We start from the raw sequence: 15,478 nt of genomic DNA on the forward strand, positions 1-15,478 counted from the left end.
ACATCAGCTTTTAAGTGGCTTCTTTTTGTCTAGCAAGGAGAAGAATACGTCCTTCATTCAGCTTTCACATTTTAACTGCTGACTATAAAATGGTAAATATGTTCTAGTACAGCGGTACTGAGAGTGTGGTCTGCAAATAGGTGCTGACCACAACAAGTTTATTAGAAGTTCACTATAAGCAAACAACTGAAAACATTTAGAAATTTTTATAGCAATCTGACAATTTAATGCCTGTTGATTTTAATAACATGACACTAATACATACATATATACTATTTCCACTGCATTTTACAAAAGTACCAGGTTGCGACAGATTTGTAATTAAAAACTGGCCATTCATCATAGCTAAAGAAGCACTTATTTAAAATCCTTGTTCATTCATCTAACAATCCAGCACATACTGAGCACTGTTCTAGTATAAGGATACATAAGTGAACAAAACAAAGTACTTGCTTCTGTGATTTTTACATTCTAGTGAGGAAAAGAAGACAATAAATGAATAGATAATATGCAAATGAAAAAAACACGTCGGTTAAGGATTAGTGCTATAAAGAAAAGTATGGTAAAATATTAGAGAGTGAAGGGGGTGCTATTTTAGATGGTCTTTTGGGAAGGCCTCTCTGAGGCCTTGACATTTGAGCATGAAGTGAAGGAATGGTCACATGATTCCACAGCAAAACAGTTTTCCAGGAACAGTTATAAGGTAAACTGTTGGGAGGAGGGTATTCACTATAGAGCATAATATTTAGTCTGGTTGGAGCACACAGGCAGTCAGAGGCAGAAGAGGATACTTAAAAGGAAGGAAGAGGCCAGATTATAAGAGTGTTACTAGAATTCAGTTAACCTATCCTCTCCTTAGGGCTCGTGAATTAAATCTAACTGCGTAAGATCTCCTAGAGAATGTGGAGTGTGTGAAATAGCCTGAATTAGACTTTAAACTGATGTGTGACCAGAGTATAGGAGAGTAAAACTGGAAATAGGAGCAGTGAGGGAGAGCTGAAAATATTTTGCTCAAAGTTTGCAATGAGTCTTAAGTTTTTCGCCTTTGGCAACTCAGTTAAATGATGCTGGGTTAGATTAAGTTGGCAGCAATAGGTAGAGAGAAATTGTTAGATATGAAGTGTATTTTGAAAATACTAGGCTGGGCGAGGTGGCTCACGCCTATATTCCCAGCACTTTGGGAGGCTGAGGCAGGTGGATCACTGGAGGTCAGGAGTTCGAGACCAGCCGGGTCAACATGGTGAAACCCCGTTTCTATTAAAAATACAACAACAACAAAAAAAATTGCCAGATGTGTTGATGCACGCCAGTAATCCCAGCTACTTGGAAGGCTGAGGCAGGAGAATCGCTTGATTAGCGATTGAGGTAGAGACTGCAGTGAGCTGAGATTGCACCACTGCACTCCAGTCTTCCAGCCTGTGAGATACAGCAAGACTCCATCTCAAAAAAACAAAACAAAACAAAACAAAACAAAACAAAACAAAAGAAAGAATCAAACAAAGAAAAGGAAAAGGAAAGAAAATACCGCTGAGAGAATTTGTTAGATTACAATGAAGGAAATGAGATAAATAGAAAGGGCAAAGATAATTAGAAATATTTTTATTAGTTATGTAAGTGGAAATGTCTAGTAGATACACATTTGGAAGTCATTATCAAAGATACTGGTATTCAGAACCATAAAACTAGATGGAAATTAGAAAAAGGTGGTATTATTTGTGTGTTGTAAACAAACGATCACTAAGATATTTGTTGATGGAAAAATAACAGACAAAATAGCCTTACCGTGTGTACATGCTATCATTTGTGCAAAATAATGTATTATTTATTTTTACGTGCCAGTCACTCTTCCAAGCTGTATAAACATACTTATCCATATACAATTCACAAATCTACGAAGGAAGTACTATCATTATTAGTCCCTTTTTACATTAAGAGAAAACTGAGGCACAGATCAGCCAAAAGACTTGATGGTTACACAGTAACTGGCAGAGATAGAATTTGACCACAGGCAGTCTTGCTCCACAGTCCCAGCTCTTAAACACCACACCCTATTGCCTCTCACTGAATGTGTATTTGCTATTATTTGCATATAACATGTTTGCAAAAACGTAAGGAACTTTGGCAACTTTGGTTGTCTTCAAGGAGCTAATTTGAGGGTCGGGGACAGTGGTGAAAGAGTAACATTTCACCATATAAAATTTTACTTTTTTTTTTTTTTTGAGACAAGGTCTTGCTCTGTCACCCAGAACAGAGCACAGTGGTGCAATCAGAGCTCCCTGCAGCCTCGATCTCCCAGGCTCAAGTGATCCTCTCATCTCAGCCTCCTGAGTAGCTGGGACTACAACTACCACCATGCCCAGCTAATTAAAAAAAAAAAATTTTTTTTTTTTTTTGGTACAGATGAGGGTCCCACTATATTGCCCAGGTTGGTCTTGAACTCCTGGCCTCAAGTGATCCTCCCACATCAGCCAAAGTGTTGGGATTACAGGGATGAACCATAGCGCCTGGCATACTCTGAATTTTAAATCATGTAACTATAATTTTCCTCCTCATCAATATTTTAAATAAAATAATGTCTATGAAATTGGTTTTCACTTTATTCAATTAGGAGTGAATGCATTAAAAAAACTGTCTGAAGATTGAGTCTCAAGATAATTCAGTATTTTCAGTTTAGCTTTCTAAAATCACCAGGACAATGTGGTACTCCAGAAAACAAGTGAAGATGGTGTTCCAAAAAGAAAAAAAGGTAGCTGTGTCTTTCCAAAGGAAAAAAAGATGACAACTGGAGCTGCTCACTGATTTGGGCAATAAGAAGGTAACTGCTGACCTCAACAGGAGAGGCAGTGAAGTGGTAGAGACAGAAACCTAATAGGAGAAGACTGAGTGGAGAGAGTGAATATAAATAATTCTGAGATTTGCTGTAAAGAAAAGGAGAAAAATGAGACTGGAGCTAGAGGGATGTGAGGAAACAAGGTACAGTGTAACGGTTAGTCTTATGTATCCAGGCGAGGCTAGACTATCATGGTCAATTACTTAATCAAACACTACTTAATCAAACACTAACGCAGGTATCACCTTGAAATAATTTTGTAGATATTTTGTATGATTAACATCTACAATCTCCTTTAAATAAAGGAGATTACCCTCAATAATGTGAGTGGGTCTCATGCAATCAGTTGAAAACTTAAGAGAAAAAACAGGTTTTCTAGAGAGGAAATGTTTGCCTCAAGGCTGCAACATCAAGTCCTAGGCTGAGCATAATGGCTCACGTCTGTAATCCCAGACCTTTGGGAGGCAGAGGTGAAAGGATTATTTGAGGTCAGGATTACTTGAGGTCAGGAGTTCAAGACCAGCCTGGGTAACATAGCAAGACTCCATCTCTATAAAAAATTTAAAAACTACCCGATCATGGAGACGTGCACCTGTAGTTTCAGCTACTGGGAAGGCCAAGGTGGGAGGATTACATAAACGCAGGAGTTGAAGATTGCAGTGAGCTATGGCTGTGCCACTGTACTTCAGCGTGGGTGACAGCGTGAGATCCTATCTCTAAAACAAATAAATACGTAAATAAAATCCTGAGCTTCTAGCCTACTCCACAGATCTCAGACTCAAGACTGCATGACTCCTGCCTGATTTCCAGCTTGTTGGACTACCCTACAAATCTCCAATTTGCAAGTTCCCACAATTGTGCTGAACCACATCAATGAAATGAAATGTGTGTGTGTGTGTGTGTGTGTGTGTGTGTGTGTGTGAGAGAGAGAGAGAGAGAGAGAGAGAGAGAGAGAGAGAGAAAGAGAGAGACAGAGAGACAAAGAGAGAGAGAGAGAGACAGAGACAGAGAGAGACAGAGAGAGATGCAAGAATATCTCTTAGTTCTGTTTCTCTGGGGGAACCGAGAACACAAAGGCTTCCTAAAAGATGGGAGCTGTTAAGAATATGTTAGCAAAATAGTAACAGTTATCCAATAAAAGGGGGAAATTTTTAAGTAACGAGAGTGAGAACAACTTGAGAGACAAAGGTCTTGAGAAGGTGAAAAGGGATCAGACTCACTGCACAAATACAAGGATTGGCCTTACAGGCCACTGTAGTAATAAAACGGATAGAGGATATTAGTATAAACTGCAGCTAGATAGGTAGGTTTAATCCCTGAAGGATTCTCTTTCGACTATCTCGATTAAACAGGCAAGATAATCAGCTAAATGTGAAGACTAGATAGGAAATGTAGCTTTGAGGAGAAAGTATAACAATTTTGTTAGGATGTGGAAATAACCCTGGAGTATAATACTCTAAGGGGATTGCTAGGCAGCATTAAGGTACCACTTGGGAAAAAAGGTAAAGCCCAGCCCTTATGGTATGTATTTTTCTCCAGCCATTTTCAGCTCTGGTGCAGGTATGGGACAGACAGTTATATGGGGTTTTCCTAGAGAATATGAAAGAGGAAGACTGAATCAAGGAAGTTGACGGTATGAAGGAGGATGTGATTATAATAAAGAATGATAAAATCTAAGTGGGAAAAATAAAGGCAGTGAGGACATGAAGAGTGTGAAGAACATTAAAAATATAGTGTCAAAGTATTTAAAATCACAATTAAAAAAATAGTAGAGTAGAAACACAGAAGAAAACACTGGAACAAAAGGAGAGTTCAACAGGAAATGGGATGCCTAAAACGAAGACTGAGGACATTGACCCTTTTAATCAATAACCCAACAATTCGCATTTCTGTCTTGCTAAACATAAAAAGTAAAAAACTGCATTTATATTTAGTGACACCTATTATACCTTTGAAAACTATTATTATACACCCTGGAAATATGTCTGATATAGTGGAACAAACTAGATTTTTAAGAGAGAGGTGATTATAGTACTTTATTTTTACAATGCTTATTTTTTTTAAAGGGATCTTATGACAAACTACCAGTTTCCAAATGATATAGATTTAACAAATCCATTTATCTCTTAAAAAACAATTTTTCTGGAAAGCAGTGTGGCAGTTCCACAAAGACCTAAAAACAGAACTACCATTCGACCCATCAATCCCAATACTGGGTATATACCTGATATGGTTTGGCTCTGTGTCTCCACCCAAATCTTACCTTGAATTGTAATCCCCATAATCACTGCACATGCCAAAGTGGGACCAGGTAGAGGTAACTGGGATCATGGGGGCAGTTTCCCAGATGCTGTTCTCATGATAGTGAGTTCTTTGAATTTTTTTTTTTACTTTTTGAGAAAGAGTCTCGTTCTGTTGCCTAGACGGGAGTGCAGTAGTGCAATTTTGGCTCACTGCAACCGCCGCCTCCCAGCCTCCCTAGTAGCTGAAATTACAGGCGCCCACCACCGGCCCAGCTAATTTTTGTATTTTTAGTAGAGATGGGCTTTCACCATGTTGGCCAGGCTGGTCTCGAATGGTCTGCCCTCCTTGGCCTCTAAAAGTGCTAGCATTACAGGCGCGAGCCATTGCACCCAGCCGATAGTGAGTTCTCACGAGATCTGATGGGGGGTGTGTGTGTGTGTGTGTGTGTGTGTGTGTGTGTGTGTGTGTTTTGAGATGGAGTCTCGCCGTGTCACTAAGGCTGTGAGTGCAATGGTGCGATCTCAGCTCACTGCAACCTCCACCTTCTGGGTTCAAGTGATTCTCCTGCCTCAGCCTCCAGAGTAGCTGGAATTACAGGTGCACGCCACCATGCCCAGCTAGGTTATTTTTATTTTTTCTTTTTGAGATGGAGTCTTGCTCTGTTGCCCAGGCTGGAGTGCAATGGTGCGATCTTGACTCACCGCAACCTCCAACTCCCAGGTTCAAGTGATTCTTCTGCCTCAGCCTTGTAGCTGGGATTACAGGACACACCACCACGCCTGGCTAATTTTGTATTTTTAGTAAAGATGGGTTTTATTATGTTGGCCAGGCTAGTCTCAAACTCCTGACCTGAAGTAATCCACCTGTCTCGGCCTCCCAAAGTGCTGGGATTGCAGGCATGAGCCACTGCACCTGGCCTGATGTCTGATGGTTTTATATGCCTCTGGCATTTCCCCTGCTTGTACTCATTCCCATCCTGCTGCCCTGTGAAGAATGTGCCTGCTTCTCCTTTGCCTTTCGCTATGATTCTAAGTTTCCTGAGGCTTCCCCAGCAATGCAGAACTGTGTGTCAATTAAATCTCTTGCCTTTATGAATTACCTAGTCTTGGGGAATTCTTTATAGCAGTATGAAAACAGACTAATACAATACTCAAAGGAATATAAATCATTCTATCATAAAGCCACATGCATGCATATGTTCACTGCAGCACTATGCAAAATAGTAAAGACATGGAATCAACCTTAATGCCCAGCAATGGTAGACTGGTTAAAGAAAATGTGGTCCATATACAACATGGACGGCTCTGCAGCCATAAAAAAGAACAAGATCATGTCTTTTGCAGGGACATGGATGGAGCTGGAGGCCATTATCCTTAGCAAACTAATGCAGGAAAACCAAATACCTCATGTTCTCACTTGTAAGTGGAAGCTAAATGATGAGAACACATGAACACACAGACGGAAACGACAGACAGTGGGGTCTAACGGAGGTGGGAGGTCTGGAGGAGGGAGAGAATCAGGAAATGTAACTAATGGGTACTAGGCTTAATCCTGGGTGACAAAATAATCTGTACAAGTCCCTGTGACATGAGCTTACCTATATAACAAACCTGCACATGTACCCCTGAATATCAAATAACAGTTAAAAAAACACTTTTCATCCATATTCAATAAACTCAGAAAAAACATGCAATCCCTAGCCACAATATAAGAATATATGAATATGGACAGCAGGAGGATGAGCAGAGATCATTAAAAATCAAAGAAAGGGTAGAAAAAGCATGACAACCATATCTCTAAGAAAAATGAGCACTGGGCGTGGAGTGGGGGGCATACCTATAATCCTAGCACTTTGGGAGGCCAAGGTGGGAGGAAGGCTTGAGCCTAGGAATTTGAACCAGACTAGGCAACACACTAAGACCTCTTCTCTACAAAAAATAAAAAATAAAAAATAGAAAAAAATTAAAAAAAAAAAAGAAAGAAAAGGAAAATTAGCCAGGTGTGGTGGCACATGCCTGTAGTCCCAGCTTCAGGAGGCTAAGGCAGGAGGATTAATTTAGCCCAAGAGGTTGAGGCTGCAGTGAGTTGTAATTATGCAATTGCACTCCAGCCTGGGTGACAGAGCAAGACCCTGTCTCGAAAATAAAAATAAGCTATTTTGCTCAGTAGAAACCAGACACCATCAGGTATTAGTAGCAGGTTCCACAGAAGATGAAGTGTGTTATGGTCTGAAACTAGGAATATCATCTCAAAGTCTGTATAATAAGCAATTAAATCCCCAACTCTCTACTCCAAGCCAGGCAGTCAAGAAATTCCTTTATGACCATTCATTTTGGAAGTCCAGACATTTATCTTCTCAAGAAAATAAACCAGAAATCCAGAGTCATCAGACATATATGTGTGATTACGTTTGGCTTGTGTGAGTGCCCTGAGTGTTTCTTCGTTCTACCCAACTCCAAAAGAGCAGACAGCAGTCAAGCTTAAGTGGACTGGAAGATCCTTCTGCAGAGGCTGAACTTCTCCAGGGAAGACAATTATCACTACCAACATTTGAGGGTCTATAAAAAAATACTAACTGACCACCAGACTGCTCGATAGTGATGTCACCAATCTGGAAGCCAGAGTCAATGTCCCACCATGACAGGGGTGCACACACACACACCCCTCTGCTATTGAGCTTTTTAGTATCTCACTATCAACAATGACTACAGAGCCAAGAAACACATATTTGAGGAAAATGTCCAATATGAAAGACAGTTTAAAAAGCAGAGAAGAAGAAGAAAAAAGGTTAGGACTGACAGCAGAAGAAAACCTCAGAGAAATAATTAATATCATCAAAGAAAAGGTACCTATGAAACACAGAATGTTTAAAAAAGGGAGACTTCGGCCAGTGTTGTGGCTCACGCCTGTAATCCCAGCACTTTGGGGAGGCTGAGGCGGGCAGATCACCTGAGGTCAGGAGTTTGAGACCAACCTGGCCAAAATGGTGAAACCACATCTCTACTAAAACTACAAAAATTAGCCAGGCATGGTGACACATGCCTGTAATCTCAGCTACTCAGGAGGCTGAGGTGAGAGAATCCCTTGAATCCAGGAGGCGTAGGTCATAGTGAGCCGAGATCATGCCACCGTACTCCAGACTCCATCTCAAAAAAAAAGAGGAAGACTTGGAAAATAAGAAAGAACTCTTAGAAATGTAAAAGGATACTCAAAATTAAGTTTAATAAACATGAGGTAATACAATGGACGGAAAGCACAAAGAAATGGAAAATAAACATACATAACAGTGTATCATTACAAAAGTTCAGGATATCATCATGAAATTTCAGTAACAAACAAACAAACAAACAAAAATCGCAAAGCTTCCAAAGACAAGAAACAGAATCACAACCACAAGTCTAAAATTAGCATTGGACTTCTCAATGGCAACGCTGGAAACTAGAAATAAATTCTTAGAAAAATAATTTTCAACTATGAAATTTATATTGGGTCAAACTATTAAGCAAGAAGCTACAATATATTTTTCAGGCATGTAAAGTCTCAAATACATATTTCCCGAATTCCCTTTTCTCAAGAAACTATCAGAAAATATGCTACACAAAAGGAGAGAACAAATTAAGAAGAGAAAGAAAACGAAAGATAGAGGATCTAAAAAAGAAAGACACAGGGCAAAAAATTCAAAAAAGGGCAGAAATAGAGTTAAAGAAGTATATAAATTTTAGAAAATGAGGCCACGATTTTAAAAAAATTAAAATTACAAAAAAAAATTAAAAATTTTTTTGACGCAAAAACAAGTCCCCAAAAAATTGATTAGAACACTTGTTTAAAAAATAAACAAGCTTCCAAACAAGTACACATGACAAAGAAACTTAAAAAACAAACAAATTATGGCATAGTCATAAAGATGGGACCATTATAGAGAATTTTTTTTTTGTAAACTTTTCTCATTTTTTTTGAATTCATCTATAGTAGTATCATGTAATTTTATAGTAATGCTCGAAAATATTCTAAGTGTAGCAAATATGAACAACGAAAAATATGTTCAAAAAATTTTTAAGTTAACTGCCCTCCTTTACAACCAAACGGCAAATAAGCTTTGCTGTTCTCATATTAGAAATCGACAAAGGATATGAAGAGACACTTCTCAAAGAAGACGATTTATGGCAGGCCCAACAGAAGCACACATGAAAAAATGCTCATCATCACTGGCAAACAAAAACAGAGAAAACAAATCAAGAACCACATAAGATACCATCTCACAGCCAGTTAGAATGGCGATCATTAAAAAGTCAGGAAAACATAGCAGAATGCCTAGAGAGAGGGAGTGTAAAAGAGATAGGAAGCGCTGTTTACACAAAAAAAAGCTGGTGAGTGTAACTAGTTCAATGCAATTGTGGAAGACATGTGTGGCCCGATTCTCCAAGGATGCTACAACTAGAAATACCATTTGAGCCAACACAAAACAAATTATAAAACCCATTCAACAAGAGAGAAATATAAATAACCAAAATTAATATATATTACTATAAAGACACATGCACACGTATGTTTACTCGTGGCAATATTCACAATAGTGAAACGACTAAAATAAGAAACGCAACCTACAATGCCATCAAATAGGGCTTGGATTAAAAATGTGGGGCACATATAAAAGCATAAAAGGAATACTCTGCAGTCATAAAAAAGGATGAGTTCATGTCCTTTGCAGGGACAGATGCAGCTGGAAAACCATCATTCTGAGCAACAAACTACCACAAGGAGCAGAAAACCAAACAGGCGCATGTTCTCACTCATAGTTGGAAATGAACAATGAGAACACTTGGAACAACAGGCGGGAATCATCAGCAGCCCCAGGGCTGTCGTGTTCTAGGGGGAGGTATAGCATTAGGAGAAATACCTAATGTAAATGATGAGTTAACAGGTGCAGCAAAACCAAGCATGACACAATGTATATCCTATGTAACAAACCTGCACCGTTTTACACCCAAGTAGCTCTGGAACTTAAAGTACAAATTTTTTTTTTTTTTTGAGAACGGAAGTCTGCGGCTCAAACTGTCGGCCCCAGGCTGGAAGTGGCAGTGGCCGATCTCAGCCTGCACTGCAAGCTCCGCCTCCCAGGTGCGCCGCCATTCTCCTTCCTCAGCCTCCCCGAGGCGCCTGGCCACTCGGCCTGGCCTAGTTTTTTTTTTTTTTTTTTTTTTTTTTTTTGAGGAATTTTTTAGTAAGAAGACCGGGGTTTTCACCGGTTAGCCAGGGTGGTCTCGATCTCGCCGACCCTCGTGGATCCAGCCTGTCTCGGCTCGAAACAAATGCTGGGGATTACAGGCTTGAGGGCCACCGCGCGGCCCAAAGTACAATTTAAAAAGTATAATTAAAAAAAAAAAAATCACAACATTGGGCTGGACATGGTTGCTGAAGTCTGTAATCCCAACACTTTGAGAGGCTGAGGTGGGTGGATTGCCCGAGGTCAGGAGATCGAGACTAGCCTGGCTAACATGATGAAACCCCATCTCTCCTAAAAATACAAAAATTAGCTGGGTGTGGTAGCACACGCCTGTGGTCCCAGCTATCGGGAGGCTGAGGGAGGAGAATCGCTTGAACTCAGGAGAGGGAGGTTGCAGTGAGTCGAGATTGTGCCACTGCACTCCAGCCTGGGCAACAGAGCAAGACTGCATCTCGAAAACAGTAACAACAAAAAACAACATTAGACAATTACTGAGTGACTGATGTATGTTACATATTTAACATAAATTATTTCATCTATATGACTCAGGAAACAAAAGATAAATTATTTCATTTAAGCTTCTCAATACTACTGTGAGAAAGAACTATTAGTATCTATGCTATACAGATGAAAAGCAAAGGAGTTACATAATTTGTCCAAAGTCACCAAGTTAATAAATTCAAGATACGTAATGCTTATAAAGTAATTTTAAAATCTTTGTTTCTTTACAAAACTGGCTGCCAAAAGCAAGCTGATTTTCAGAACCAATGATAGAATGTAAAAGAGAATAATCTAAGAAAAATGATAGTTCTTCAGTTAGAAAATTTCAAAAGTTATTCTAGACCTAAACAGGCAGATTCAAAATAGTAATCACATTTTAAAGTTATACTTTATTTTATGGGTATAACTACATGATACAGTGGTATTTACAGATTTGGTCAATTATTGGGCATTAATCCCATGAGAACATCAGAGGTCTATTGTATACAAACCCTAGAAAATTGAATAAAGGTTTTATATCTGGAGGAGGGGTGAAAAACACAACGGTGAAAAAGTAAAGTAAGATAAAGTAAAAGTACAAAGCAATGAAAAGGTCAAACTCTAGAAGAATTTTGAAAAATGAATATAAAAAATGTAAATACAAAAAGAGCAATTATTTATACTACATGGTCTATTCTTTGATAATACCAGATTGCCCTAAAATTTTCACATCTTAACCATAGAAACCAGAAATAATCTGCGTGGTTAAAAATTATAAAATAATTATTGAATTTAATAAACAGAATATGGGTACTGAGAGCCAAAGATAAGTAAAATGAAAATGCAGGGTGGGTGTGGTGGTAATCCCAGCACTTTCAGAGGCCGTGGTATGCAAACTGCTTGAGTTCAGGAGTTCAAGACCGTGAACAACATGGCGAAATCCCAACTCTACAAAAACTACAAAAAAATTAGCCGAGTGTGGTGGCATGCGCCTGTGGTCCCAGCTACTCGGCATGCTGAGGTGGAAGGATCACTTGAGCCTGGGAAGTGGGGTTTGCAATGAAATAAAACGATGCCACTGCACTGCAGTCTGGGCAACAGAGTGAGAATCAGAAAATAAACATGCATTACAAAAAGCAAAAGATAAGAAAATGTATGCCGTTCATTTTCTTAACAGTGGTTCTTGAAAGTTTATCTACTTGTTTATTTCTGATTTCCCCATGTCTGCCATGTCTTCTTACTTTTATTAAAACAGAAAAAGCAAATCAATAAATTCTGAGTAAAACCATAAATGAAGGGAAATATTGGTAAATACTATTATCCTTTTTTGTCATTAAAGAATAATAGAATAATAGCAGCAGCTTACTAAATGACAAGCATTGTCCCAAGCGCTCCTAATCTCTTCTTTCCCACTTTGCAAATAAAGAGAGTAAGACCAGCTATGTTAAGGACTTGTCCAAGGTTATCCAACTAGTAAAAGGCAGAGACAAATATGAATTCAGACAGTCACTCCAGAACCCATTCTATCAACCACAGTATTACATGGTTTTAGCAACTGAAGGCCAAATAAAAAGACTTCAATTTTCTGAGGCAAAATTATTTTCAGCCTCTGATTATAAATTAAAGCAATTTCATATGTCATTTCTTTCCTCAGAGGAAAAGTCCGGAGATGCTGATTCTGTAAGAAATGTTAATCAATAATGAACCATATGTCAATATAAAATCAACCATAAGGTATAAAGAAATGTTTATCCCTCAGGAGTCTGAGAGTGATTTACTGATAAGCACTGATGAAGACTGGCCTCGTGATGATCTTGACCACATTTTCTAATTTTTTCACAAATTCATTTTCGGAGGGAAAAAAGAGAATAGAATCAATCATCATGTCATCATTAATATAAATTTTGTATTTTAACTCCCCTTTGTTCAAATTAGAATTTTCTCTTTAGAAGTCAGAGGTAGCCAGCATTAATATATTTATAACATCACAGAAAATTATGTGAGAAAGTAACAAAAAATTAAAACATTACCCAATATTACTCATCCTGAATGTTGCCCTCTAACAAAAATTTGAAGTCAACAAGTTGTAAAGTATTGGTGTACATTTTAAAAGCAAATGCCTAAAAATAAACATAATCCTGAAAAGTGATTGAGAGTAATATTATCTTCATAATACCAAACAACAAAGTGGTAAAACAAAGAAAATCTTATCTATTTTGACCTTAAAAGAAAATATTCCCTCAAAAAATAAAATGTCATCAAATTTGAAAAAAAAAGTTCCCAGTCTCAGATTGTAAATCCACCAAAATAATTATGACACAATGTTTCTTACGTAAATTAAATCCACAAACTGTACTACTATGTCCAACTGAGATAGCTATTTCAAATAAAATAAGGGCACTTAGTTCTAAAGACCAATAGTTAATAAAACTATACTTTAATGTAAAGCTTCTTTATTAAAATGGGTCAAATAACTAGGACAGTATGTTTGAAAATTCCAACGAAAGGATTAAAGAAAATATAAAATTTAATTGTTAACAGTCTCTTTAAATTTAATGGTAAAATGTATTCTAAAAGAGAGTTTACCTCCAATGGAAAATAAGAATATACTTATGTATGTGGAATAAACAGACATAAAGAACTACATAATGATAAAAAAAACTTTTAATAAAAATGTAGTGAAAGTATACAATTAAATGCAATGCATAAACACTGACAATAGGGACACATTTAATTCATAACAAGAAAATGGGATATTTGGAAAACAGATTAAAAATACTACTGATAAGACCACTCTGATGACTTATGAAGCTCTGGAACTCATCACATCTGTACCCTACAAAATAACTAACCTGATGGTCTCTCTTCTCAGCTAAGATATAAGCAATGTCAAGGAGCATTTTATTCCAAAGCCGATAATCATATCTGGCCATAACTGCCTTGTAACTGTCCATGCACATAGTCTTTGAAGCAGAGGATTAAATGTTCCTGCCCATTTTATCTAGTCCCCAAGACTTGTCCTGCAAAGTGAATAAAAATGATTATCTTTTAATCTATTCCTCGTACATATATCATTAAAAATAAGAAGAGGGCACAGATGAGAACAAAATGTCCTTGAAAAGATGGATAACTGTTGTCCAGCCTGGAATTAAGTTCTCAGCAAGCCCTCTGTGCTTTGTTGAAGGGTAGGTGACTGCTATGTCTCACATTTTACACAAATGAGGCTTGGAAGATATGACCATCAATTAGCGTAGACACATGGGAATTACAGTAATACTTTAAAGTAAATTAAGAGAACTGAAAAGTCAGTTTTATCCTTTGAAAATTTGGTATAAACATATGTTGTTTACCTTGCTTTTTGATATCTGATTTTGAAAATAATTTCAAATTTAAATAAGCTACATGATGATATTAATATAAAAGAACATAGGTAAAACAAAACCACATTCATCAAGTAGTTTTAAAAGTTATGATGAACACAGGTGGATTGTGGAAATGAGAGACACAGAAAGGCAATGGGGGGAGGCAGGAGACACTCAATTCAAAATGAATAGGAAGAAAGCCATAATGAAAATATATTTAAACATATATAAGATTAGCAGATGGAGATAACCAAAGGGATAAGTATAGAGAAAACAATACAATGAAAGTTACTAAAAATGAACAAATGAAAAGGAGAACTGAAATGGACCATCATAAAGGCAGTAAAATACAGTAATACTGCATTTACATGGCAGTGAAGGACAAATGCAAATGACTTAAAGTGCATTGTTCACAAAATTAAAACAATGTTTTAAGAGTCAAAATATTGTGCATATTTCTATAATATAGCACTCCTCTTGTGTTCTTAGAGTAAATGGCATACAATTAATCTTTTAAACAGAATGCACACAAGTTTCTAGATTAAAGAAAGGTAGCTTGCCCCTACAGAGAAGCCAAAGATTGTGCTCTGTCTTGAGATCTGTAAACTAATTTTTGTGTCTTCTTATTTTAAACGGTCATTTCACAATACTATCAGCCCTCAATTAACTTGTTGCTTCTCCTTCTCTCTTGGCCTTGGGAAACCCAGATAATAACTTCTGCATCAAAGTAAATTCGTTAATTTTTATGACAGCAAAATTGGTTATTTACAAGCAATTTCTACTTTATTTTAAACTTTGTTTTTTTCCAAATTGCTGAATTTCCTATGCATGTGACAACCAGGTAAATGGGCATTACTGTGCACAGAAAGAAGAAAGTAAGATAAAAAGGAATAGAAAACAGAAAGAAAAGAAAAAAAGCAAGGACCAAATGCAGAGGATACTACTAAAGGCTGTGGAATTAGAAAAAAAAAGTATAACATTATATAACTGTTTGAATAATAAACAGTATTTTACAGTAACTTTTAAGAAGATACTCTCAAAACAGTATAAACTGTATCTGATGTATGTTCTACATAAGTATTTTTCAACAAATTATATTTTTAATATTTTGAAAACAGATAAAATTGGGTAAAATATTTCCTTCTCTTCCTAATAATGAGAAAAGAATACTCTCAGAAAAAACAAACTGTGCTTCATGTTTATTTGGTTAGGACTGTAACTAACAGAATAATAAACACTAATATGAGTTAATATGAAGTAACTGAGTAAGGGAAAAATGAGAATTGGGAAAAAAGAATGTAAAAACATATAGATGACTCCAGTTATTATCTTATTGGC

At 37.2% G+C, this 15,478-nt stretch overlaps 1 protein-coding gene across 3 annotated transcripts in view; it reads right to left on the reverse strand.

The window, feature by feature from the left end:
* STAG1 (STAG1 cohesin complex component) overlaps positions 1–15,478 on the reverse strand; it is a 418,116-nt gene that overhangs the window by 160,907 nt on the left and 241,731 nt on the right. The window contains exon 1 of one of the 3 annotated variants that reach the window (XM_017874841.1): positions 13,631–13,768. The exons of the other annotated variants lie outside the window; for them this stretch is intronic. The gene's annotated coding sequence lies outside the window, so the exon portion shown is untranslated. Of the gene's footprint in view, positions 1–13,630; positions 13,769–15,478 lie in introns of those variants that run through there. 3 annotated transcript variants of the gene reach the window in all.

This window comes from Rhinopithecus bieti, unplaced genomic scaffold (genome assembly GCF_001698545.2).
Source record: "Rhinopithecus bieti isolate Rb0 unplaced genomic scaffold, ASM169854v2 scaffold_9203, whole genome shotgun sequence".
Classification (NCBI taxonomy): domain Eukaryota; kingdom Metazoa; phylum Chordata; class Mammalia; order Primates; family Cercopithecidae; genus Rhinopithecus; species Rhinopithecus bieti.